Consider the following 23,939-nt stretch of genomic DNA (forward strand, 5'->3'; position numbering starts at 1 on the left):
CTAAATAAGCTAGAGCAGTGGCCCCTGGGAAAGATCTTGGGAGACCTGGTAGGCAATAGCCAGGACTGACAAGTGCGCTGACTTCTCCTTGCGGTTTCACGGAAAGCATTCCAACTCTACACTTAACACCAGTCTCCCAATGGCTGAAGCCCCACAGGTGTCCTGCTGAGGACGATAGGAAATGGATTTGGAAATGTTAAGAAGGACTTTAGGAATTAGCGGTCCTCCAAATTCTTCATTTCCTCCCAGATAACCTATTTCAGTGAGCAGAATTCTATTTTTTTTTTTTTTTTTGCTTTTTTCGTTTGTTCGATTATTTAAAGAAGGTTCAGAGTTTCTCTGGAAAAAAGACCTTAAGCTCTTTTTTCAAAATCCATCCGAGATCACTGAACTCCAAGTATAGAAATTAAACTTTCATTGGGAAATTTCAGCAGTTGAGCTACTTCCACAGCTAGTAGGTTGAAAAGAGTATCAAAATGAAGGATTAACATATTGTTGCATTACATGTTTAAAGTTTCTTTAGAATATCCTAAAGCAGAATGCCATACTACAACATAAGGAAAACATTTATATTTCATACTAGTGCCATGAAACCAGAGATGTGCTTGTTGAACCCCAAATAATACCAAGAGACGCTGACGGATGGTTTCCTATAAGAAGTAGAGGAAGCGAGTGAGGATGCTCAGATATCATAAACTACTATGGAAGTAAACATCTCATTTTCTCTAAATCACAGTTGTAGCATCTGTGAAAAAAATGGAGTGAAGGAGAAAAAAATCTCTAAATTGTCTTCAGATCAATCACCAAAGGGGTAAAATTTAATCTTATTCAAGAAATTATTTTTATTCAAAAAAATCAATTATACTGTTGCTAGATTGGTTTAAAGTAGTTTGGTTCCCTAAAATATAACTAAAGTAAAAATATCTTACATGTGGTATTTTAGTAGATTTATTATTTGATAATGAAGATGTGCTTAACCACATGAAAAGCAGTGTAAGTGTGCAAAATATAAAGGTCAAGTAAAATCGTTAGGATTTGTGGCAAAAAATATTTTTGAAGACCATGTTCATGTGACAAGAAAGCAGGATTTTATTCAACAAACATATAATGACTGTGATATTTGAAGGGGTAGAAAAAGATGAACAGTGTCGAGTCCTCAACTTCAGCATGAAAAAAGAGACATGTGGACATATTCAAAAAGAAGAAGCAGCATAAAGGAAGGACAAGTGAGTCTGGATGAGGTTGATGGTGTTGTGTTAGGAGAGTCCTTTATCAAATAACTATCTTTTAAATGTAAAATTGAGTAATTGGTGATAGCACATGACAAGAAACATGAACCAAGCCAAAGAAGAGGAAATATATGGAGCTAGGAAAGGAAAGTTTATGTTATGTTCTATGATCATGCAATAGTCTATTCTGGTAGAAAAATGAAAAGTTTTCTGGTAGAAGTGATGAAAAATTATAAATAATTAGGCTAGAAATATAGGTTAGAGCCAGACTATGAAAGAAAAGAAAGAAACAAACAAAAACAACAAAGAAACAAGGGGAAAAAATGAATAAATATATAATATGGTGTTAGCTAGTAATAACTACTACAAAGAAGAAATAAGGCAGAGTAAGAGGATAAAGAGAGAGGAGGGCTGCTATTTTAGGTTGAACAAAGAGGGATGGCTCTCTAAGAGGAGATGTTTGAGCAGAGAGCCAAATGGACTGAAGCAATGAGCTATCCAGACATCGGCTTAAGAGATTTTCAGGCATAAAGACGTGTAAGCTAAGAGACAGGAACAGACTTGGTGCCCTCAAAGAACAGCAGTGAGTCCAGAGTGGGTGAGGCACAGGGAACAAAGCCAAGGAGTCGAACATGAATCAGAGAGAGAGGCAGAGACCAGATCATGTACGCCACAGGAGGGACGGAGAGCGAAGTGTGAAGGAAAACCACTTGAAAATTTATAACAGAAGAATGACTTGATCTGATTGATGTCTTAAAAGGACCTCTGACTATTGTGTAAGAATAGGTTATAGATTAATAGAGTGTTAGGGATCACCAAGACTGGAAGCAGACAGACCAGGGAGAAGGCCACCGTGGTAGTCCATGCAGTGATGGTGGGAGTAGTGATAACGGTGAGAAAGAATTAGTTCCAGGATGTATTTTAAAGATGAAGCCCACAAAACTTGTTGCATAGGATATGGATGAAGAGAGGAAGAGGATGCAAGGATTCTTTTCAAAGATTTTGACTTGAGTACACAGGCAGATAGCAATGCTGTTCACTGAAATATAAGAAGATTGTGGTAGGAACAAGGTTGGCAAGTGAGCTATAGGAGGGGGGTAGGAATCAATAATCCAGTTTTGAATGCGGTAAATTTGAGAAGTCTGCTGGACATCCAGTGGAGATTGAATAATTACATGGATATACGTCTAGAGTTCAGGAGAAAATTTAGGGCCAGAAGTATTCAGGATTACCAGCACATAGATGCAATTAGACACCACGGAACTAAAAGTTTCATGTAGGGTGTGAAAGTAGAGGGAGAAAAAAAAAAGAGGTCTAAGTCTAAGAGCTGGGGTATTCTGACATGTAGAGATAAAAAAAAGAGGAGAAGAATGCAGAAAATGAGACAGATACGTGGTGAGCAGTGATGGGTGCAGAATTTTTTAGTATGAGATACAAGGGTAAAACAATAAGCAAAGCACATCATGAGAGAGACTACTTTTAACGAATATCACCAAAATTAAAACAGATATTTTGTTTAAAATGACTTCAATTTTTATCTTTGCTTACCTTCAAAGCAAAGAGAGCAATTTAACTGATAAATTCTGATGGAGACTGATACTTTCACACAACTCACACTGAAGGGTGACAAGTAACTTTATGAAAGAAAAATATGTGAAAACTTCTACTGCTGGGCAGTCCTGCGTTGTTATGCAAACAGATGGATAAAGTAACAGGAGCGATAATGTCTGCAGAAACACTTTTAAAACCAAATCAAATCCGGAAATCTTAGACTCCCATTTTATTTACCCAAACATTGCAAACATTCATCAATTTAATTGCATCCTTGGAAAAGCGTTCAAAGTCTAGACTTAATCAGAGCAAGTAATAGAACTCAAACAATTTTCTTAGAAGTTAACACACAGAGTTGGACCCTTAGTGAAAAAAACCAGAAGAGTAAGGTAAAAAATATATATTATGTGTTCCAAGTCAAAGAGTCAGTTACTAGGAAAATGAAAGCATTTACGTAAAGGAGATGTTTGTTTCCCTTATTGAAATAAATCAGTGGTAGCTTCCTAAACAAATCAAGGAGATAATCAGTAGCGCCTGAAATGAAGTGCTCAGTATACATCACTGCTTTTAGTGCTATTCACAGGAGAATAAAGCAGCAATTCAGAAAACATCTTCTTTTCCCCATTCACTTCCTTTGATCCACAGAGAATGTGCACAACTATTTCTACTTGTTTATATTTCCCAACCAGACGCTAACAAACAGTTCAGGCAAAAGGGGAAAGGGACCTCCTCAGAAGCTCCTGATAACACTCTTTTTCTCAAACCCGAACGAGGAGGTCTGGAAATGTGCGAGAGCTCCTCACTCTTCTCCTACAGTCCATTACACATGCCCATGTGTCTTTATAAGACACCGTGGTGACCTGACACAGGCTAGACGCTGGCCTGTCTTTTCAGAGCCTCACCTTCTGGGATACTCCCTGTGACATACGCAAGTTAAGAGAGGGAGGGTACCAAATAGTGGAGACTGGGAGGTTCTAAGAATTTTACACCATTGAAATAACAGAGAATATGGTTTGCGTTCTAGTGAATTAAGAACCTATGCATATATCTAGTCAAAAGTTCTCCTCTTTGAAATTTAAAAGTTATTGCCTGTATATTTAGCTATGCTATATTTTTAAAAGAACACCAGTTTGTTTTCCTGCTCTCCATAGGTATTGCTTCGGATAATATGGGCATTCAAGATGAACTTAAGATACCAGTGTGGTCATATTATCTTAATTCCTGGGGCTGAATTTGTATGAATGAAAATGTTTGAGCTCTCATTGATGCTTTCATTTTATAGCTTATGCTGAGATGAATCCCAGCCCTTCCCCTGTCTCATAAGCAGAGGCAGCTCAAACAATGCTGGTAAACTACTGAGATCTACACTAAGGACACGCCTTTCTCAGTCCTGAATTGTGTAACAGGTGAGTCTGCAGCTGATGGTGAGAGCACCGAAACAAAGGAACTCCTGGCTAAGGACCAAGGTCTGATGGATGGTTGGTTGAGTGCAATTACATCTGGGTGATCACACCTGGAGGGATGCTTTCACTCACGCCTCCACGGGCAGCGGTGATTAAGAGCACGCAGCCCCTGGAGACACACTAATCACGCTGCTTCTGGAGACAGACTGCTTGGTTCGGATCAGGCTCTGCTGTTTTCAGGCTGTGTGAGGAAGCAATTTAGCCCCTCAGGCTTTATTTTCTTCTCTACAAAACGGAATAACAGTGGTGCCTAGATAGTTGGGAACTAGTGATAACTGAATGAATTGCTGTAAAGTGGAGAAAGGATTGCTTATAACAATGGCTCAACAATGTTAATTATTTGAGAACAAAACATAATGGTAATATATAGATTTACTAAAGAATATACTTTAGCACATATATAACACTTTTATATAAAGCCCACTTCATCCTCACTTAACTCCCAGTTCTTGATAGTCTGAGCTTGTTTTTGTTAAGCGTCCTCTCCACGAGCTCCATCCTTGCCTTCACATGATGCTTATCTTTATTTCTGTTTATAGCTATTTCCCTAGAGGTATGCTGGCAGCAGGGGCCACTCAGACATCCTCTGAATTCACTTATGACTGAAAGGTATAAGATTTTCTACTTGAACGTCTGCTCTTGATGAGTTTCTGTTTTGGTAAGTTTCATTTTGTTTCGCTTGTATCTATATCTAAGCATGCTTTGCCACAAGATGAAGGAGATACTTCTGGGTTTAAGCAACAAAAAGCTCTTCTTTTCACCCTTTACTTGGATCTTGGAGCACGGTATAAATTCACACTAGATTTCACTTCCCCCCAGGGCAACGTTCATCTATTCTCCCTTCTTTCTCTGCTATTTGCGTATACTTCTTAGGGGACTTCTTGCCTTCAAAGACAGTTTTTAGGGCTTCCAATTGGATGAGGAAACCCTTTGTGGTAGGCAACACTTAAGATAACACCCCAATGCCTTCTTGTATTTGTGAAGTTATGTAATTCTCTCCCGTTGAGTAAGGGCTGGATTTAGTGACTCACTTCTAATGAACAGAATATGGCAAAAAGATGGGATGTCACTTTTGAGATTATGTTGTAAAAGGATTGTGACATCTATCTTGGATGCCCTTTCTCACACTCTCTTGCTCTCTCCAGATCCCTCACTCTGTACTGTATGAAGTAATGAGATTTTAAAAAACAGAATAAAGTTAAAACTAAGTGCAGATGCACTGAAGCTTTGGGGATGCAGTCTCAGATGTATCTCATTTAGTGTTTTCAACCTTCCTAAGGGAATATGACTATCCTCATATTTTAGCGTCAAGAAACTGAGCCCTAGGTAGATTGATAAGTGGATAATGCAGGATTCTAGGTTAGCTCTTTTCACCCAGGGCTGTGCTTGCTTTACTCCACCATGTGAGGAGGTAAGTAATACATAACTAAATGGCAGTAGGGGACAGAATATGACTACATGCCAGACAAAAAGGGCTAAATAGTATTGATGTAATGGTTAATTTTATATGTCAACTTGACTGGCCTGAGGGATGCCCAGAAAGCTGGTAAAACATTATTTCTGGATATCTCTGTGAGGGTATTTCTGGATGGGATTAGCATTTGAATCAGTAGACTAAGTGGAGAAGGTCATCCCTACCGATGCAGATGGGCATCCAATCCAGTGAGGGCCTGAACAAAACAAAAAAGGCAGAGACAGGGCAAATTTGCTCTCTGCTTCAGTTGGGACATGCATTTTCTCTTGCCCTTTGATCTCACTCCTCCTGATTCTCAGGCCTTCAGACTCACACTGAATTACACCACTGACTTTTCTCCTTCTCCAACTTGCCAACAGCAGATCTTGGTATTTCTCCACCTCCGTAATTATGTGAGCCAGTTCCTATAATAAATCTCAGTCTCTCTCTCTCTAGATATAAATAAAGATACAGATATACATATGGGTAATAAATATTTTGCGGAACTATTGAATATCTGTTATGACTAGCCAAAAGTCATGCTAGGTCCCCTTGGAAAAGAAGTCCAAAACTCAAATCAATGACCTTCCACATAATAAAATCATGCCAATGAGAAAGGAAGAACAACACTGTCTTATTCCCAAACAATATGGTCGTCAATGTAGAAAACCCTTTGGAATCTACAAAAAGAAGCTAGAAAAGTAGAGCAAATAGAACCCAAGTAAGTAGAAAAGAGTAGAAATCAATGAAGTAGAAAAAAAAATCAATGGAAAAAAAATTAAACCAAAGTTTTGTTCTTTGAGAAATAAAATTAATAACCCTCAAGGTCCAACTGATCAGAAAAAAAAAGAAATAAATTACCAATGTAAGGTGTAAAAGAAGTTATGCCCCTACAGATTTGTCAGATATTAAAATGATAATAATGAATATTATGAACAATGTTATGTCAATAAATTTGAAACAGGTGAGCCTGACAAATTTCTTGAAAGGCGCAAACTACCAAAACTCATTCAAAGAGACATAGATAATGTGAAGAGCCTATATCTCTTTTAAAAATTGAATTTGTAACTAGAAACATTCACACAAAGGAAATGCTGGGCCTGGATGGCTTTATTAGGAAATTCAATGAGTCATTTAAGAGAAATAATACCGCAATCTAGAAAATGGAAAGGAAAAATATTGTTCAACTCATAATATGAGTTAATTTTATTTTTATTCCAATACTAGGTGATAAAATAAAATATCCCTCATAAACATATATGGGAAAAATTTTAACAGAAATTTAGCAAATCAAATCCAATAATATCTAAAAAGCATAATATGTCATGACCAAGTGAGGTTTAACCAAGTAATAATACAAGTTCGGTTTAATATTTGAAAATCTATCAATGCAATTCATCACAATAGCAGACTAAAACAGACAAGTTGTATGGGCATTTCAATAAATGCTGGAAAAGTCTTTGACAAAATCCAACACTCCTAACAGAAAGCTCTTAGCTAACTGGTAAGTGAAGGAAGCATTCTTACCTGATTTTTTAAAAACCTGTGAACTGTTAGTTAACATCATACTTCATGGTAAAGGACAAACGTTTTCCTCTAACATCAACAACAAGGCACAGATGTCACCTCTCATCTCTTTTATTCAACACGTATTGAAGGTTCTAATAAGTGCAATTAGGGCAAAGAAAAAGAGGAAGAAATAAAATCATGCCAATGAGAAAGGAAGAACAACACTATCTTATTCTCAAACAGCATGGTCATCAATATAGAAAATCCTTTGGAATCTACAAAAAGAAAAAACTACTAGACCGAAATACATGTGTTTAGCCAATTTATAAGATACAAGATTAATATACAAAAATTATTGATATTCCTGTACATCAGCAACTAAAATGAGATACAACTTTAAAAAGCTATCTTTTAGATCAATAAAGAATAAGAAAAATCAACAGTTTTATTTTGCCATTATTTATTTCTTCTCTGATGCTCTTTCTTTATGTAGATACAAGTGCTTGACCTATATTATTTTCCTTCTGCCTGAAGAACTTTTTTAACATTTCTTTTAGGGAAGATCTACTGGTGATGCCTTCTCTCAGGTTTTGTTCATCTGAGAAAAACCTTTATTTCTTCTTCCCTTTCAAAGGATACTTTCATTGGATATAGAATTATATGTTGTCAAGTTTTTTTTTTTCTTTCAACATTTTACAAAGATTTTACTGCACTCCATTCTTGGGTGCATGATTTCTCATGAGAAGTCTGCTGTAATTTTTATCTTTGTTTCTCATAGGTGAAGTACTTTTCTTTCAGTACTTTTTATCTGCCTTTAGTTTTTGCAGTTTGAATATGATATCTCTAAGTATACAGAGGTTTTTTGTAATTTAACCTACTTGGTTTTCTCTAAGCTTCCAAGATCTGTGCTTTTGTGTCTAGCATTAACTTTGAAAATTCCTCAGCCATTATTACTTGAAATTCCTCTTCTACTCCGTTCTTTCTTTCTTATCCTTCTGACATTCCAATCATGCATATATTATACCTTTTAAATTGCCCCACAATTCTTAGATGCTTTCTTTGGTTTTATTTATTTCTTTTTTTTCCCTTTGTTTCACTTTTGGAAGTTTCCACTGATATATCTTCAAGTTCACTAATTCTTTTCTCAGCTATATCAAGTCTATTGATGAGGATGTTTAAGGCAGTCTTTATTTCTATTATTGTGGTTTTTTATTTCTAAAGGAAATGTTTTTCATTTCCTTTGATCTTTCCTGTGGTTTCCATCTCTCTTCTGACATTATCTGTCTGATCTTGAATAGTTTCTACTTTTTCCATTATAGGCCTAATCATATTAATCATAGTTATTTTAAATTCTTTGTCTGATAATTCCAACATGTGTCATATCTAAATCTAGTTCTCATGATTGTTGTGTCTCTTCAGATTTTGTTTTATCTCACTTTTTGGTTTGCCTGGTATTTTTTTTGGTGGTAGTATTGAGCGCTGGACATGTTGTATCAATGACAAGTGATGAAGTACGTAAGTCTTAATGTTAATCTGGCTAGGAGATGTGTTGTGTTTAATGTTTGTTGTAGCTATAGTTAGTCGAGGCTTCAGATTCTTAAAGTGTTCCTATTTTTGTCTCCTCTCTTGGCTTTGGAGTTTTCCTTTGTACTTTCCCTCAGAGACAGTCTGCGTCTTTCAGCTCTTTCTATTATTACCGAAAGCATTTTGGAGTGGTGATGTTTGGGAGGGGATGTTCTATAATCTTCTTTTTAAATTTTAGTCTTTTAATAGGCTTGTGGCTCAGAATGAGGGCCTTCCGAGAGTTTTTGTTCTTCTCCAGGGGTATAGTTGTTTTCCCCTCTCTTCCCCATACTCCTTTACCTGGCATAGCATTCTCAGTCTATTTACTTAAAGCTCCCTCCCCTATTGATTATCACTTTTTATTTTCCTCTTATTTCAGACAGAAAGTCTACAGCAGGCTGCAGTGGGTAGAATTTTCTTCTGCCAGCTAGGACAAGGTTTTAGTAAAACCTGTAGGAAGCTTTCTGGGAAAACCCTTCCCCCTGGAGAGAAGACCTTTGTTAAAGAGAAGTATCTAGGTAGATTTCACAATGGCTATTCTTCCCCTCGCTCTCCCTGAGCCAGGCAGGGATTTTTCTCAGTTCTTTACCATGAGAACCCGTTGGGATCCTGGAGGGGAAGTCCATGAAAGTGTGGGGGATTCCCCATAACTGCAGCCTTCAGGATTTTCTCACACTCACACTAGTCTGCACTCAGTCTCCAGCAGCTTGTCAAAATTACTAGTTAAGTAAGCAGTCTACCAGTGTATGGTATTGAGGATCTTCTACCCCATGTAAGCAAATCTTGGATAGTGAACCTCTCTGAATTCATCTCTCTCTCTAAATTTCATCATGGTGGTTTCCTCTGAAACCTCTGTTCTCTGATGGATGGGTCCAGGAAAAGTTGATGATTTTGTCCAGTATTTTCTTTTTGGGGAGGGGAGTGATAACTTTCAAGCTCTTTACATTGTGGAGCTAAAAATGGAAGTGGTACAATCACTTTGGAAAACAGTTTGGCAGTTTCTTAAAAAGATAAATGTAGATTTACCATATGACCTAGCCCTTCAACTCCTAGATATTTACCCAAGAGAAATGATGATATATGTCCATACAAAGGCTTGTACACAAATGTTCATAGGAGAATTGTTTGTAATATCCAAACAGTGGAATCAGTATAAATGTCCATTAAGTGGTGAATGGATATACAAATTGTGGTACATCCAACCAATAGAATACTACTCAGTAATAAAAATAACTGTTGATACATGTAACTGAATAGATCAATTTCAAAGTAATTATGCTTGTGAAATAAGTCAGACCAAACAAACACCTAATGTATGATTTCCATTTTTATAAAGTTCTAGAAAATGCAAAGTAATCTATAGTGAGAGAAAGCAGACTAATGTCTGCATATGGATGGACAGGGTGAGGAGGGCGAGGCAGGAGGAATTACAAAGAGCACAAGGAAACTTTTGGGAGGTATAGCTATGTTTTCATCTTGATTGTAGTGATAGTTACATAATGTACACATATGTTAAGACCTATCAAATCACACTTTTTTTTTTTGAGGAAGATTAGCCCTGAGCTAACTACTGCCAATCCTCCCCTTTTTGCTGAGGAAGACTGGCCCTGAGCTAACATCCATGCCCATCTTCCTCTACTGTATACGTGGGACACCTACCACAGCATGGCTTTTGCCAAGTGGTGCCATGTCCGCACCCAGGATCTGAACTGGTGAACCATGGGCTGCTGCGAAGTGGAATGTGCGAACTTAACTGCTGTACCACCAGGCTGGCCCCTCAAATTACACTTTTAACATATGTATTTTATTGTATGTCATGCCTCAGAGTGCTGCTAGAAAAAGCTAAAGCTCATAAATTCTTGACACTTCTCCCATCAAAGAGTGGAATCTAAGTTCCCACCCCTAGATTATCAACTGACCTTAATTAATTGCTTCTAACCAATAGAATGTAGAAGATATGTACCTTCATGTCCTCCAAGGTTAGCTCAGAAAGATGACACAGCTTCTGCCTGTCCTCCCATTTTTCATGATGCTCTTCCTTGGACTCCAGCCACTATCTTGTAAGCATGGAAAAACACATAAAAAGACAATGTGGAAATGTCCTGGCTGAAAGTGCAGCTAAGGTGCCAGTGACAAGCAGCATCAGTTCCCAGTTGTATGAGTAACTGGTACCGCAGATGACTCTGATCTCCGTCCTTCAAGCTGCCCCAGATGATACTGAGTGGAGTTACAATGGACTCTTTCTACCAAGTCCTGCTCAAATTGAAGACTCATGAACAAAATTAACATTTTTTATTTTAACTACTAAGTTTCAGGTAGGTTTGTTACCCAGCAATTGACAAATGGAACAGTTATTTGTTGACTATATTTGTCGACTTTATTTGTCCTTTCTCTCTCCTCTGTTAATACGACAGACGATCAATGACTTCTGGTAAGGGTATGTGTAAGTATGTGTGTGTGAGAGAGGAAGTTGACCATTTAAAATGTACCAAAGAGCAGATTCTAAAATCTATCACCATATGCCCTTTGAATATGACAACTTTATGCAAATCATCTTTCAGGCTTTTATTTCAAACACCTGGATCTTCTTTGGGGAAAATCTTATGGGATACCACTAAGTTTAAATTATGTTAAGACATAAAACAGGAAAGAATTATACCTACACTGGACTTAATGAGAATCAAGTCTTCCACCTAAATCTTCTAGGGTTAAAATAAATTTAAAACACTCTTTCAGGGCTGGCCCGGTGGCACAGCAGTTGAGTGTGCACATTCTGCTTCAGTGGCCTGGGGTTCACCAGTTTGGATCTCGGGTGCGGACATGATACCACTTGGCAAGCCATGCTGTGGCAGGCGTCCCACATATAAAGTAGAGGAAGATAGGCATGGATGTTAGCTCAGGGCCAGTCTTCCTCAGCAAAAAGAGGAGGATTGGCAGTAGTTAGCTCAGGGCTAATCTTCCTCAAAAAATAAAAATAAAACACTCTTTCGGAATTCCATATGTTATATGCTTGTTTGTTGGGAAAAATATACTTGTCTATACATACTAAATCCTAAAGGAAATTAATATATTCTGCTTTCATTTTTGAGAACCGATATTTTTGATTCTTATGACAAAATGATTAGACTATTTTGAGATTGGTTTACTTTTTTAAGTCTTGATTTATTACAGAGATACTTGTCAATCTAATCCTTTGATCCAATAAATTGAGTCTAATTTCAGAATTTTCTCCTCTCTATATCATCCAGAACATCTGACCCAAAGTACGACCACATGTTGCAGCAACCACTAGAATCACCTAAACTCAGTGTCCATCTGAACTCTTAGATTTTAAATTCTTTGGTGATTTGGCACTTCCCGCTGTTACCTAAGTTGTGTCACTATCAGGGTAACTAGTAGAAAGGCCATACAAGCTACGACATTAATGTGGATTTTAAAATCAGGATAAACTTTTAATAGGTATTTTCTTAAGCCATATAAAACCATATGGCATTTTGTAGATCAAACATTAATAAATCCTGCTAATTAGATCTACCACATTACCTAGAACGACAAAAGCCTCCATAGTGACAGTAGATGCTTAAGGAAAAGTAAGTGCAGAGTAAGGAAGTGTTTGTGTCTTAGAAATAAGAGAAACATTTTATATTGCACATTGTCACAGAAGCGCTTGTGATTTAGTGAATAACATTTTAAAAGACTATGTCAGAGCTGTTCCAATAGGAATCAAAGGGCATCCAGGCAATTGAAACTATGAAAGTTACTACCATTTCTGAAATAATTATATATCATTACAGACAAATTCAAGAACCTGAACTTTGGTATAAGTGAGTAAACTGTGACTATTTAGAGTATAAAATTCTGTATAAGGTCAATTAACATAGAAATGTGAATGTCCGTATGGCCATTCATTGAGCACTAGTATGTAGAAAGTTTATCTACTCTATTTTTGTCACCATTAAAATATATTTTGGGGCCGGCTCCGTGGCCAAGTGGTTAAGTTTGCGCGCTCCGCTGCGGTGGCCCAGAGTTCGGATCCTGGGCGCGGACATGGCACCGCTCGTCAGGCCACGTTGAGCCACCGTCCCACATCCCACAACTAGAAGGACATGCAACTAAGATATACAACTATGTGTGTGGGGGGGGGGGGGGGATTTGGGAAGTAAAAGCAGAAAAAAAAAGAAAAAAAAAAGGTTGGCAAAAGTTGTTAGCCCAGGTGCCAATCCTTAAAAAAAAATTAAAATATATATATATATATTTTATCAAGGGCGATAACTACCTCTCAGTAGACAGTGCAGGCAATCCTAGGGACTGGAGATAGGTATCCAAGATAATAGATAAATGTATAGATGGATAGGCAGTCAGACAGATGGGTAGGTAGATAGAGAGACAGATGATAGACGGAAAGTGCATTTTACACACACACAAACATAAGATACAGCAACTCTGAGTCACCACTAGTCAGATAAATGCAAGCATGAAGCTCACTTTATTCTGGCTGCCTCTAAATGTCTATTACTCTTTGGCAAAGAGTAAACTAAATTTAGCTCTATCAAGCAGACACAATTCAGTCCAAAAATATTTTAGGCAAATAAATATTTTAGTCTCTAAATATTTTAAGAAAATTAAAATTTCAGTGATGATCCAGTTTTAGTCTTCAGTTCAGGTCTTACTTCCCATGTTTTCATCCCTTAATCTTCTTCCTGGGCCTAATTTTAATTTCACAGGATTCACTTGTGCCATTGGAGTGACATTGTTGAAAGGAAGGGGAATCAATTAACACAGGTCAAGACCTGTTTACGAAAATGGGTAGTTACGTGGCTAGCTCAGGGTGATCCATCTGCCTGTGGAAAATGCTAGTGTCTTGACTGGTCTTATCACTGCCTATTCCAAGGTATTACCTCTAATATACGATACACTGAAGATTTTTCAGGCAGGCTACTGAGCATCCCAAGCACAACCTCAGATGTCAGAAACTCTGATGTGGGGTGGGAGGAGTCTCTTGGACTTCCTGAGCGTGCTGTTATAGTGGAGGGGGGGTTCCTGTCAAACATAACCCAGACCCCAGCTACCTGCCAAAGTCTGCTCTAAATTCAAAGGAAACCTACCAGTTCCTTCTGGGATGTGAACCCTAAGGCCCACCACTCACTACTTGTCCGGCCATGGGCAGGTGACTTGTCCTCTCTGTGCCTCAGTTCTAGCACTAAGCACAATTTAGAGAGAATGCTTCACTATTGTTTTCAACTGTGATCTCTCTGCAGAATAATCTAGCTCCTCCCTGTTAACCCTTAGCAGGGAGCGTATCAAAAAGGAGGTGTACTGTGAGTGCTTTACAAAGCTCTGTTAAAATGGAGAACCTTAGAAATAGTATCGCAAAGTCAGCTCAGCATCACATTGGGAGTTTGGTTATTTCTGAGACAGACTAAGTATGTGAAGTATGTCAATCTCATCTGCACTTTCATAAAATTAAGGAGATCAGTCTAGCCTGTACTACCAGAGCTAAGAGGTGAAGAGTGTGGATTCTGAGCTGAATCCCCTGGAACTGAATCCTGCTCCATTACTTACTGTGTGTCCTTAGACAAATAAGCTACCTTCTCCGTGATTCAGATTCCCCATATATATAGAGGGGTTTCTAATGGTGCCTTCATCATAACATTGTTGTGATGATTTAAAAAGGTAATTAATGTAAAATACTTAGAAGAATGCTTGAGACATACAAAATATTAAATAAATAATAGCTTTTTTGACATTGAATAAAAGAACTAAGGCAGTTGTATGTCTTCAGTGATTATGTGGAACATCCCAACAATGCTCTGATGACAAATTAAAAAGATTTATGAGAATTACGGAAGAACTTGAGAGTAGGTGCTGGCATCTACATAACATTGAGTTACACACACACACGCACACACAAAAGTTTTATTTATGAAGCCTAAATATTCACTTTTCCCAGTTAAGTGTCCAAAGGAACACAATACTGTAAAGCACATTATGAATTATGGAGAGCTAAACATATTACTAATCACATATTACTACATAATATGTAACAATTATTCCATATTACTAATATCACTAAAACTCAATTTACTCTAAGTAGTTGTTTCTCAAATTACATATCAAGTGTAAACTGTGAAAACAAATATCCGAATATAATTTGAACTTGAGAAGAATTAAACGTATGTGTAAGACAAAAGGTTTAGTTTCCAAGTGAGCAGATTTGCTTTTGTAAGAGCAGTGTAGAAAACACTTCCATGAAACAAAGCTGACCAAATGTAGGTCAATTCTTCAGTTTATTATCCTGGAAGAGATTAATTGTGTCAAAATTTCTTACTGATCTCCTGATGCTGAAAAATAAGAGAGAAATAGCAGTGTACTTTTTTTTCCTATAAAAAGATTCGGGAATGTATAAAATTCCAAGTTATCATTTTATATGATCTAAATTAGGGATTGTAAAAGCTCAGCTTACCTATTATCTTTAGGTTAAAGACATATATTCAGTGGATTAATGAATAGTATGCATGTACCGAGTTGGTTCAATATTATCTCAAATGTGAAATTGTTGACATTCTGAAAATATTTGCTGAGTGGTTAATTTATCTTTAAAAATGGACATTTAAAAAATCCACAACTCTATTTTGATTATTAGTGATAGCACAACATAAACTAAAATACAAATTTGATTAGATAGGAAGAAAAATTCATTTTTAATCTCCCTACAAAATTGATTTCAAGATATTTTTCTTTATGGATCAGATATTATTTTCAATAAATGTTACAAGTTTTGACACAGTCTAAAACAGAGACACCCATCAACTCCACACAGTGTTAACCTTGTGATCCTGGCGAGGGGCAGCTACCTCAGTGACAGGAACAAAGTACGGAATCCAGAGGAATGAGGAAGCCAGCTGTGTGGGGAAAGGCAGGTGATTTCTCCCTGAGTGTGAAATGGCAGCTTCTCAGCTCCAGATAATTGCTGTGTGGGACTGTCGGAATGTTGGCATGTAGAATACAGATAAATCTTTACTTTTCCACAGAAAACTGGAAACCCACAATTTCCCTGCTTTTTAATGTTGGCAACAATTCTAAAGAGTTTTAATTATGATACAGGACAAACAAAACATCTCTGCAGGCCAGAGTTAGCCAGCTGGCCACCATTTGGTGCATCCACGAGAACACCCACCATATTTTCCCGCCTCTGCAGGTTTGCTCCTAACCTTCCCTGAGCTGAGAATGCACTTTCCACTCAGGCTACTACATGTGACTCTCCCAGCTAAGCGTTTCCTGTCTACACCAGCCCTTTCTCCTGGGTAAGGTGGAATAAGACCTGCTTCCTCAGTGTTTCTCCAACACTTCCTCCATATTCGTCTACCACTCATACCTCATACCTTGAAAATAACTGTCTTATATCTGTGCCTGATTCTACAACCATAAAAGCAGGAATGATTTCTTATGAAATTTGATATCCACATTCATGTAGTACAATACCTTTCACATAATAGAGTTGAAATACAAAATGAATGAATAAATTCCAGAATCAGTCTCTTTGAAATAAGCTAATGTAGAGTAGTGGATGTCAAATGGAAACATTATAATAATTTCTAACATTTTACAGTAATAACTTCATAACATGAAAGATTTATATTTTCACTTCATCTATGGGGATAGGTGCTGAAGCAATGAGCAGTATGTGAGCATACACAAATAGATGTTTAGGCTTAAGCCATTTTAACACCTGATAGTACCAGCTCTAAATATAATCCTTTAAATTAACATAATGAAATATGTTTCATGTCCAGATGGATCAAAGAGCAATATTTTTCTAAAACTCATATTTGAAATAATAGAATTATCTTATATGATTTAATACAAATGATACAACTTTATCAAACTAGATCATTTGTATTTGAATAGCAGTCTAAAATGGCTCATTACCTTCCTGTGAATTATATGATATTGACCTTCAGTTAGATAATGACATTGATTCATTTCTTGAGCTCCGAGTTATGGAAAAACCTTTATGGAACACACATCCTACCTCTGTCCTCTCCCATTGTGCTGTATTTCAAACTTAACAGAAAGAACGAAAAAATCAAGCTGCAAAAATAGGTACTAAAACCCCCTGTAAAGAGGAGATATAGATGGGGCCAGCCCAGTGGCGTAGTGGTTAAGTTCACACGCTCTGCTTCAGCAGCCCAGGGTTCACAGGCTGGGATTCCGGGCATGGCCTTAGCACTGCTCATCGAGCCACGCTGTAGTGGCATCCCATATAAAATAGAAGAAGACTGGCACAGGGTTAGATCAGGACCGTCTTCCTCACACACACAAGGAATAAAAGAGGAGACAGAGCATGATTTTCAAGAGTACTTTAATGATTACAAATTTATGACATAAGATTAATTGCAGCAACATAATAAATTTAGAAACCTACGTGTGAAGTTCATTTACGGAAGTGAGTATCTCCAAGAACTCATAGGCAATAAAACCTTGACAAACTCTAAATATTAATGCAGCGAGCTCTTAAAAACATTCATTTCAGGCCAATTCGTAGACAAGACAATGACAAAAATCTAATGTTTAGAACAGTATTTCTTTATTTTACATAGTGTCACCTACTTAAATTACTTCTCATGTATTATCTCATCTGATAAGAACCACTTTGCTAGGAAGAAAGGGTAAAACCTGATATCCACTTTAGAATAGGAAACCAATGATCAGGAAAATTAGGTGACGGGAATTTTAACTGCTAGCAAGCAATGGAGGCAGGGCTAGACTCCAGGTCTCCTGGTGACATCTCTAGAGTTCTTCCCAATACACCCTTTAGCTTGTCACAGTACAATCAGGTAGCAAGAGTAGGGGATTATCTAGTCTTTCTTTTTTTAATTTAGAATTTTGCTAAAGTTATCAAAGAGAAATTAAAGCTCATTTCTGCACAAGAGGACCTGGACAGAGCATTTGTTTGTACTTTCTCGGCATCTACTCTAACTGTTCCCCAGCAGCTCCAGATTTTTATTTGATGAAGATGTGCTTCTGGAGAAACTCAGTCTTCTCAGCTCCATTTTTAAAGCAAGTCACCTGAGTAAAGGCAATCAGCAGTTCTTTTCCTGTCTCCAGTGACTGGTTGAAGCATCCAGTCTAGGCTGATCCAATCGGATCAAAACCAAGGGATTTGCCAGGAGTGATGGACAAATTCACTCTTTCTTCTATCCTGAATATAGCTGAAGCAAAATGTACACCTGGAAGACTGGGGTCACCAGGGGAACATAATTTCAATAAAGCCAGCACTATTCTTTAGGATAAATCACACAGATAGAAACTGAGCCCTCAGTGACGTCACTGAGCCTTGCATGACCTTCTTCAGTTACAGGAGCCAATAAATTCTTTACGCAAGTTCAAGTCAGGTTTTTAGTTATTGACAACTGAAAACATTTTTAATTACTAGTGAATTCATCAGTTCTGAGCTGAAAGTAGTTTCAGTCATTGTCAATAATCTATTCTATGTTTAAAAGAAACGACTCTTAGAGATATGACCAAAATCCCCATGCAACTGTCAGTGAGTATATTAGGCTTACTGACTTATATTGAATACATATTCCTATACAAGGCTAGACTTCTTGTTGAAGTCTCAGGGAAGTCACACAACTGGCTACCACCTCTGTAGAAGGAATCTTGGTTTACTTTTTTTCTCTTTTGGTGAGGAAGATTGGCCCTGAGCTAACATCTGCCAATCTTCTTCTATTTTGTATTGGAATGCCACCACAGCATGGCTTGATGAGTGATACATAAGTCCACGCCAAGGATCCGAACCTGTGAACCCCAGGCCCCTGCCAAAGCAGAGAATGCCAACCTAACCACTACATCACCTGGCTGGCTCCTTGGTTCACTTCTTAATTAATACTCTAGTCTGTTCCTCCAACTAAATAATCTCAATCCTTTTTTTAATAGGACTTATTTTCAAAACTTTACTTATCTTTATGGGTCTAATCTAATCTCTCCTTAACGTATCCCCATAATTATTAATGGATGAAATACACATGGACAAAATATAAATCTTGAACTCTATGAAATATTTTGGGACAAAATAAATAGAGAAAATCTGTACATTTTCAAGAAAATACCCTTCTGGCCATGAAACTTGCTTTTCTAATACCATGTTATCTGAAATCAAACTTCTCTGCATTTATTTCATAAAGAAATTCTCACTAATAGTTTTTGGTTAAAATTATAATCATTTGTTCTTAAATTAAAAGATAATAATAAATTCCCTGAGCATTGTTTCGTACTTTTTCATTTTTAAAGCTTCCCCTTATGTTGCATAATGCATTGCTTAATAGATGGTGAATAAACATTTTTAAATGAATCACCAAATGTTCTTAACGGTCATCAATTTCATTGTTATAGAAGAAGAAAAGCAAGATTCTTAAGAAATAATACATGATTGGAAAATATTTTGTAATATTAATCCATGATATATTAACGAGTATCTGTCATTTTCCCTGACATGTGGGACTATTAGCATCAATAATAAACATTGACGATAGTCGCCACCTATAGGGCATTTATGACAAGCCAGGCTCTGTTCTAAGTGCTTTACCTGTATTAACAATTCATTTAACACTTACAATTACCCTATGAGGCATACATTATCATTTGGCCCATTTAATAGATAAGGAAATTAAGTGTCTTAAGTTTCTGTATAGAACTATTCAAGATTCTTGACAAGAGGATACACGACTAGAGAGTGGTCATGCCAGGATTCAAACCCTGGCACTCAAATGTCACAGTATCTGGGAGCACATGACTTTGGCATCCTACAGGAAGGACAGAGGGCTCCAAAAGAAGGGATGTGAAATTCAGGCTTAGATAAATGCCTGCAAAATTCCCTCTATCCTGTCCTGTCTGCCTCCTCTCCAGGTCTATAAAGTTGTCCATATCATCTGTAGTTTCACATGCTTCTGGTTTATAATTTACTTTTTTGTGTCTTCATCTGTGGAATTTTCCCTTTCTGGCTCGGCACAGATGCATGGATTACCTAGTAATCTGGTACACCTGAAAGCCCTGGTGGTCTGACCTTCCCGTCTTCCTGATTTGTGACTCTGGCTCCTCAACAAGGAGTTTCATAAAAGTGACACCACTAGTCACCTGAGAGGTGACCACATTCCAAACTACAGGACTTTGAGTTAGTTCCAATTTCAGGGCTCTTGGTTTATGGGGTTTGAAATTTACCATGTAAGTATTAACTGTCTAGAAAAGTCCCAGAGGCTGGTAATTAAGACAGCACTTTTTCCCCTTTCCAGAGCTAAGAAGATTCCTTGGAATAAGAAAAGTCAAGATGGATATGGAATGAATGGCTGTTGAATGCTTACTGTTTGAAAGGAATTAGGTATTTTTCTCTTTGAAGTGCAGAATGCTCTCACCATCTTGGGGTAAACTGGAACATCAGCAGGAGGAGCAGAGTTCATAGCTTTGCCTAGTTCTTCACAGAACTTTCCAGAATTACCTCAATATTTTTAATTGAGGGGATGGAATGGAGGGAGTTTGCACCAGAGAATATCTCAAGTCCAGACTTAACTGGCAAACAGATTCCCAGTTACAAAGCAGAACCTTGAGTACTAACCCCGCCCCAAAGGATTGGTGCTACAAAGCTATTATTATAGCAGCAATTTGAAAGTGAATAGAAACTTTGTTTCTATTTTACCTATTTAAAAATTCAATATAATTATGCTTTGCTACAATTTACAACAAATAGATTTTTACTAAATTGTTTTAGGAATGTTCTTGCTGACTATAATTGTATGGCTGTGTTGCAATGTAGCTACTTGGCTTCGAATTCTGGAATGACTGAACAGGAAAACAAATGACCTAACTAAGAGCAGAATTTAGTTTATTTGGCTGGTGATCAGGGCCCTATATTTTTATGGCCGTAGGAATTCTCTTGTCAATATGTTTATTTATCAGATAACTGTGCCTCTAACATCCAGAAGCACATGACCATGAGTGTGTCTTTAAAAGGAGAGACTCTATTAAGATGACCATTAACATGCCTGTCAACTTTTAAAATGATTGATGTTTAGTTGATGCTTCAACGCTTTATCTCAGAACTTCTAAAAATGTAAAATGACTATATCCTTAATACTAGACTACAGTCTCATGGCTATTACCATGTGGTATAATAATCAGAGTTAGTTAAAAACTGATCTATTATTGTGCTAACTAAACTACATCCACGGAGCCAACTGGCAAGCTAGCAAGCACAGCAAACAAAAACCCCAAAAAATGAACCAAGGCAATCTTTTGGCTTAAAAACATCAGATAAGAAATTCTATTTGCTCAAATGTTTCCCTTGAATTTATAATTGCCATTATTAACAAAATTTTGGAAAAACAGGTTAAGACGTTTCTTCTTTCTACATAATTTCACCCACACTTCCTTGATTATATGCTCTAAGATAATAACCACAGGTGCCAGAAGAGGATTAGGGACTTTATAAACATCAATCAATGTCACAGCTAGAAGGAGATGAATCAAAGCATACAGCAATAAATCCTGAGTGCCTTCCCTGTGACACTAGTCAGTTATTTCAGTAAGGAACGTTTTAGATGAAAAGTAAAATGCGCCATATCTTTATCAGGGCAGACAAGGGTTATACTAACTACCTAGGGTGAAAAAAAGTTGAGGAAAGGAAGCGAAAATATAGTGTTCTTTCAATATCTCACTTAAAAAGAGATTTAGTTATGACCCTAATTCTGCTTCTTCACCTTCAGACCAAACCAGCACAGCTCTTGGGCTCTAGAAATTCTGATGAACGGACATAGACAACACAGAAAGGGCGAGGAATGTTTGCGCCTGTAGATTAGAAACAGACAGAGCGATTTGCTCCATAATCTGCCAGTCTCGGGTCTCACCTTAATTCCCACCTGTTCTAATAATGCATGGGGTGAGGTGGAGGGTAGGGGTTTCCGAGTTCTTCCCCTTTTGAAGAAGGATTATTTAATGCAGGAGTCACGGGTCTTGGAGGAGCAGCCATACAAGTTGGAAGCAGTTGTTTCAAAAGCAGCAATCCAAAGAGGGGGTCAGTGCAGACAACAGTGCTTTTAAATTGTTTGTCCCTCCCACTCCAAGTCTGAAACCCTAGAAACATGGCTGAGTTGTGTCCTTGACTCACAACACAAATGAGGGAACCAGAAGGACCCTTGAGCTAAAGTTTCCTACATCTAGAGCTGAGGCACTGAGCCTAAGCAGCATCCATGTCTCCTCTTGAAAATCTCAAACACACTGTAGTTTCTGGCAGTAAAATAGTACCTCCTGTGGGAGTCTCCAGATTACCTTAAATGTCCCCCAGCAATTCTTGTATATCTTGGAATCTGTACAGCCAGTGTTACTCCTACTAACTGGCTCCACAAGGAAAATTCACAAAGAGAGCTAAGAGGTTATCTTGAGAATGCGCTCTCAAAAATGTATTCGATTTAATCTTTCAATTGTTGACTCAAGAAAGCACGCTGGTGTCCCACTACAGGGCACCGTACACCTAGCTCGCTCAAATCACTGGTCTACAAACTCTTATCTCAGGGTGGGCTTTCAAACTCCACAGGACCTTATGTGAAATATTTTTAATATCATCTTTGTCTAAAACAGGGATTGCCATGGAGACACCATCATTTTCTGCTGGCAATGGTTGAGATATGAAAGGCCCTTGATAAAACTAACACATTCTTCTTATACTTCCTATCTCCCCAACAAGGTAAGGTAATGTCATACAGCTCAAGTCATCCAAGAACGGTAACTCAGAGAAAGACCTGGAAAGTACGTATATTTCTGTATATAGTATATATGTATATATATTTTTTCTCAGTGTATTTCTGTTACCTGGGCACTGATTCCTCTTTCACTCTGGAGGAGTCAAAATCCTTTAGTAAATGAACTGGTGATCTCAAATTTACCTAGAGTAGTTTGAATTAATAACTTCCCTATGACACAGTTAATTCCCGAATGTATCCGTTTCCCCAAGTTCCATCCTACTTAAACCTCCATGAAGTAAAGTTTAAATATGAGGAAGAAAAGAAAAATTTACGAAACTGAATAAATAAGGTGATCTAAAAATAATTGTTAGGATTTTTTTAAGCAATTCAAAATAATTAAAGCAAATTCTATCATAACAGATTTCAAAGGGAAATCTTTGGATTTATTCTCCAATACCAATATCTCATTTGGAAAGCCTCTCACTCGCAATGAAAACTGCTGTATTGGTGATGAGGTGAAGTATTTCAAGCAAATTGATAGTTTTTGGAAGATCTCTCTGAATTTTTCATGGCTCTGGAATTCCTGCCATTTCGTCTACTATAAAATGCATAATCTCCTTAAACTGAAAAAGACAAATCAGGCAACTCTTGCCACTATAATTTTTTTATCTTTCCCTGAAAGGCGAATTCAGTTGTCCTAAACTATTAATTATAGAAGCTTTTAAGATAGTCTCAAAATATGGTCTAATTTATTTCCTTATCCTCCCAGGTTATAAATACTTTTATATGTTGAATATCACCCTGGTATCATGTTAAGCTTCTTTTTCAACAAATTATAAGAATGAATCAGTCAATTTAATATCTTTCATGAGAAGCAAGCAGATTTTAGACACAATTATGTCACTATAGTGTCTAACCTCTCCCTCATCTTATCAAGAAAATGGCTAATAATAGAATAAGCTTTTCACTGTGCTCATTGATCTTCCCTTGTTTCCACAAATAGATTCTGACTGTGCCCCAGCATGTACAGTCTTGATAATAGATCCCAGGCTATTAATGCATCAACAAAGCCTGTACCATAATATTACTCAAAGACTCAGACTGAGGAGAAGTTTCAGGCAGATAAAATTCCCTTATTACGTGCCATAGTATATGAATTAGTCCCACCATTGTTTTTATAATATCTGAAAATTTGCAAACTATTTTAGATTATACCCTATATCAAGTAGACAAAGCAAGTTCCTCTTCTATGCTGGTGGGTTTTATTATGAAAAAAACAAAACTCAAGGTAAAAAACAAATTAAACTTCTAGCTAATTACTGCCAGAGAGAACAATTTGGTATCAATGAAATTAAAATTAAATCATAATTTTTGACTGAATTTATCAAGGTTTACACTAATACTAAATTCCTCTTCCAACAGATTAACTGATTCTACC

The sequence above is a fragment of the Equus quagga genome, chromosome 4 (genome assembly GCF_021613505.1).
Source record: "Equus quagga isolate Etosha38 chromosome 4, UCLA_HA_Equagga_1.0, whole genome shotgun sequence".
In the NCBI taxonomy this organism is placed as follows: Eukaryota; Metazoa; Chordata; class Mammalia; order Perissodactyla; family Equidae; genus Equus; species Equus quagga.